The sequence below is a fragment of the Amblyraja radiata genome, chromosome 2 (assembly GCF_010909765.2).
Source record: "Amblyraja radiata isolate CabotCenter1 chromosome 2, sAmbRad1.1.pri, whole genome shotgun sequence".
In the NCBI taxonomy this organism is placed as follows: domain Eukaryota; kingdom Metazoa; phylum Chordata; class Chondrichthyes; order Rajiformes; family Rajidae; genus Amblyraja; species Amblyraja radiata.
Genome location: NC_045957.1, coordinates 3371267 through 3376331, shown reverse-complemented (window position 1 = coordinate 3376331; position 5065 = coordinate 3371267). Strand labels below are relative to the sequence as shown.

The window sequence follows — 5065 nt, the reverse complement described above, 5'->3', positions numbered from 1 at the left end:
TCCCCGTTGTGGACGTTCGAAGCGGCTTTTTAGTTTACTCCAGCGCTGAAAGGGTCCAGCGATTAAAAAAAGAAAATGTCACAGACCGGCAGTCGGAATAAATCTTCAGCGTTACCTAGCTCCCGGAGAAAATATATACTGGACAGGCGGTAGAAGACCGCATTTTAAACCTCCCCCCCCCCTTCAAAGGCGCCAAAGTCGCACACACGGCCAGTGACAGAACTGCAGCGACGCTGAAGGTAAGTTTTGTAACATACCTACATGGTGTATGCGAGCAAAGAATCTCACCCTGCCATTCACATGTGACAATAAAGTATTCCTATTACTTATCTGTGGTCCATTCGTATCCCTTTCCAAAGTACTTTGAAATATATAGCCAGCATATCTAAAATGGTCTACAAAGACACTACAAAAGGTCTGTGTTCCACGATATTTGGTCATATGTATCCACCTATCTGTCTGAGTTGAAAACCAAAATTGTAGTCATGTGTAGAAGTTAAAAATGATGCCCTCAGTCCTCTACACGAGATCATCTTGGTTAATGACGGGAAACACAATGCTGCTAGTTAACCGTAACACGCTATAAAACACACTACATTTTAATTTCAATAATATCTCACAGGTTTAGTCAAACGTCGCATAGATTCTAAAACTCACAATCATTCACAAATTACATTTATCAGTGATTCGTCAACAGTTAATGAAAGCATGTTCTTTTTCAATCAAACAAACTTTAAAGAAAAATTATAATTTTAAGATCTGAAGAATGAGGGAACCAAAGTACAATGCAGACGTAATCATTCAACATGCTTCAACTGTAACGTCACCTAATTTCCTACAGCTTACAGCTTAGAATGACGTGAGTTTTAGAATGTTTCTGACATTCTAAACTCTGATCGATGAGTGGATTTCGAGTCATAGAGTCATAGAGTGATGCAGTGTCGAAATGGGCTCTTGGGCCAACTTGCACGCTCCGGCCAACATGTCCTAGCTCCACTCGTCCCACCTGCCTGCGTTTGGTACATATTCCTGCCGACATTATCTGTCTTACTGTTTCTTAAACGTTGGGATATTCCCAAACTCAACTACTTCCTCTGGCAGCGTGTTCCATACCCCTACCTCCCTTTGTGTGAAAAAGGTACACCTCAGATTCTAAGTTCAAGTTCAAGTTCAAGTTAAAGTTCACCTTTATGGTCACATGCACCGAATGGTACAGTGACATTTCAGTTACCATACATCCATACTAAGTGGAAATCTACAGTGCCCAAAGTCACATAAAATGAAATTTTGCATAAACATCCACCGAAGCGGAATCCACATTCCTCACTGTGAGGGAAGGCAATAAAGTTCAGTCATCTTCATCCTTTGCTCACCCGTGGTCGGGGCCTTGAACCCTCTGCACTAGATGCTGCCGACGGTACGATATCCAAAGCCCTCGCGTCGGGATGATGGAAAATTCGGCGTCGGGACAGATCGAAGTACTCCGCGGCATGGAGCACCCGAGTCAGCCCCTTCTTACCGGAGAGCGCGGGCTTCCCGGTGTTAAAGTCCACAGGCCCCGCGGTCGGAGGTCTTCCTCTGGCGATTCTCGGCCAAGGACCCCAGATGATAAGCCAGCGCCGCGCCCGCCTACAACTGCAGTAGAACCTCCCTGCTCCTATACTCAAATCCTTTTGCTGTGAATGCTAACATACCATTCGCCTTCTTCACTGCGTGCTGCACCTTCATGCCTACTTTTCATGACTGGTGTACCATGACACCCAGGTATCGTTGCATCTCCCTATTTTCCTAATCGACTACCATTCAGATAATAATCTACTTTCCTGTTTTTGCCACCAAAGTGGATAACCTCACATTTATCCACATTATACTGCATCTGCCATGCATTTGCCCACACACCTAGCCTATCCAAGTCATCTTGCAGCTTCCTATCATCCTCCTCACAGCTAACACTGCCCCCAGCTTCGTGTCATCCGCAAACTTGGAGATGTTGCATTCAATTCCCTCGTCCAAATCATTAATATATATGGTAAATAGCTGGGGTCCCAGAACTGAGCCTTGCGGTACCCCACTAGTCACTGCCTGCCATTGTGAAAAGGACCCGTTTACTCCTACTCTTTGCTTCCTGTCTGCCAGCCAGTTCTCTATCCACATCAATACTGAACCCCCAATACCATGCGTTGTAAGTTTGTATACTAATCTCTTATGTGGGACCTTGTCGAAAGCCTTCTGAAAGTCCAGATATAACACATCCACTGGTTCTCCCTTATCCACTATACTAGTTACATCCTCGATAAATTCTATAAGATTCGTCAGACATGATTTACCCTTCATAAATCCATGCTGATTTTGTCCAATAATTTCACCACTTTCCAAATGTGCTGCTATCCCATCTTTAATAATTGATTCTAGCAGTTTCCCCACTACCGACGTTAGACTAACTGGTCTGTAATTCCCCGTTTTCTCTCTCCCTCCCTTCTTAAAAAGTGGTGTTACATTAGCTACCCTCCAATCCTCAGGAACTACTCCAGTATCTAAAGAGTTTTGAAAAATTATCACTAATGCATCCACTATTTCTGGGACTACTTCCTTAAGTACTCTGGGATGCAGCCTATCTGGCCCTGGGGATTTATCGGCCTTTAATCCATTCAATTTACCTAACACCACTTCCGGCTAACCTGGATTTCACTCAATTCCTTCATCTCATTTGACCCCCGGTCCCCTGCTATTTACGGCAGATTTTGTATGTCTTCCTTAGTGAAGACAGAACCTAAGTAGTTATTCAATTGGTCTGCCATGTCCTTGTTCCCCATGACCAATTCACCCGTTTCTGACTGCAAGGGACCTACATTTGTTTTAACTAATCTTTTTCTCTTCACATATCTTTAAAAGCTTTTGCAGCCAGTTTTTATGTTCCCTGCCAGTTTTCTTTCATAATCTATTTTCCCTTTCCTAATTAAGCCATTTGTCCTCCTCTGCTGGTCTCTGAATTTCTCCCAGTCCTCTGGTAGGCTGCTTTTTCTGGCTAATTTGTACGCTTCATCTTTTGTTTTGATACTATCCCTGATTTCCCTTGTTATCCACGGATGCACTACCTTCCCTGATTTATTTTTTTGCCAAACTGGGATGAACAATTGTTGTAGTTGCAGTCAGTTTTTATGTTCCTTGCCAGTTTTCTTTCATAATCTATTTTCCCTTTCCTAATAATTTACCTTCCTTATTGTATTATCTTGTGTTGTGCACTTTATCAATCCAGTCGTTGTCCATACTCTTATTCTTCCCCCCTTCTGTAGTTCTCCATAGCATCCTATACACTGTCTGTTTCTGAATACCTCAGCAAACAATGAGATCAATCCACTTCGAAAGACCTCAGTGTCTCCGTGAAATCTCAGCTGGATTGTCACATGTTACTGTTTGCATCTTAAAAACAGGTAATATACAACAGATCAAAGTAAACCATACAAACTTTAACTGTTTCTGTCAAACGGGAGTGATCAAAGATATTATAATTCTGAAAAATCCAGTGGTTTAGCAAAATACCACTTCAAATACTCATGACTGACCATTGTCAGCCAGTTCCATTTTTTCCGGGGCTCCATTGATTAACACAATGTATCACCTTCTCGAACCAGAATGTTTATCTAAACAAACTAAAAAAGCTGGTCGTGTTTCGGCAATTAACTTATTTCCAATTATTTCAATCCATTCTCCCCACTATTCCCAATTCCAATTCCACTAGTAACAGTTTTCCAAATTAACTTACTGAAAAGAAATATATAAAAAACCCAAACAACCTACATTTTTCAACTTTCCCCTTTTAAGTTGAGAGGAAACAAAGCATTTAGCGTTACCGTACACCAGAGGGTAGCGGCGCATAGCTTCCCCACTGCTTACAGTTCCTTAAAGGGACACACACACCTACCCTTACAACATGTGGTTTACAACATACAAAGGACTTATCACATATATGAACTTCTGAATTCATTCAAAACCGGTTTTTACACACACATCACATTCGTTCCATTCTTACTTCAAAGGAATTATTCAATTTTCTACACATATTAAAGTTTCAAAACATATTTATACATTCTTATCTCCTTTTTTAAAAGTTAAAGTAGGAAGGTCTAATCCCCAATCAGACAGGCTCCTGAGCGCTGTGATTGGACATTGATTCAGATCGTGCCCGTCACTCAAATTCTCACCACACCCCACTAAGATCAATACCAATCAGACGCCTAGTCACTCAACATCTGACCACACACCACTCCCATCAATCTGCAGACAAAGAGAACACATTTCGTCTTGGTCTCTCAGCAGAGAGAATGCAGGCAAGTTGTCTCCACAGACAGTTTCTATCTTTTAGCTATCGTGATTTTTACGCTCTTCCTTCCACTGTTCCTGCTGCATTACTTATCTGTTGTTCTGTGCCGTTTAACTTTACCTGACGGATTTAATATTGTTTATCTATACCTTTCTGCCTCAAACCGCCTTATCTTTTCCATCTATTCTTTTGTCTCCAAAACTGGGAGCACTTCCAGTCCTTATTTCGCTACCGAATTCCTCTTCACTTCTCCCCATTTCTTTCCTTTTTCACCTACCTACCTTTTTTTAACAGTTCTTAATTCCATGGTCCTTTCCTTTGTTTCTATTTGCCCCCTACTGGTCAGTTCTACATTCCAAACATTAGGTTAGTTTATAACTTACTATTCTAGTTTAAACTACTCAATGTTTATTTTCTGAGCTCTTCTTATCGGTGCTTTCTTTCTTTGCCATAGCCCTTAACATTTTACACTACCTAATTTCCCCCTATTCCCCCTGATTTTCCATTATATACATTATATCCTGTCTGATCAGATTCCCTTCTCTTCGCGAAGAATGGTGGCCACAGGATAATACCTCCCATATGCGTATCCCGCACCCCCCTCAACAGTCTAATACACACATGCCTACATGGACCCCGTAATCCTTCTCAACGGTCTAATCCACAAATTTCTACACGGACCCCGTCCCCTTCTCAACTGTGTAATCCGCAAATGCCTGCACGGACCCCGCTTCCATCTCAACG

The 5065-nt window shown here is 42.0% G+C and overlaps 1 long non-coding RNA gene across 1 annotated transcript; it reads right to left on the bottom strand.

The window, feature by feature from the left end:
- Positions 1-394: 394 nt before the first annotated feature.
- LOC116985733 lies at positions 395-3851 on the bottom strand. The gene is made up of 3 exons (XR_004415340.1): positions 3737-3851; positions 3093-3095; positions 395-406 (listed from the first exon to the last, which is right to left on the bottom strand). It is a non-coding gene; the product is annotated as an uncharacterized LOC116985733 (long non-coding RNA).
- Between the last annotated feature and the right edge of the window lie 1214 nt (positions 3852-5065).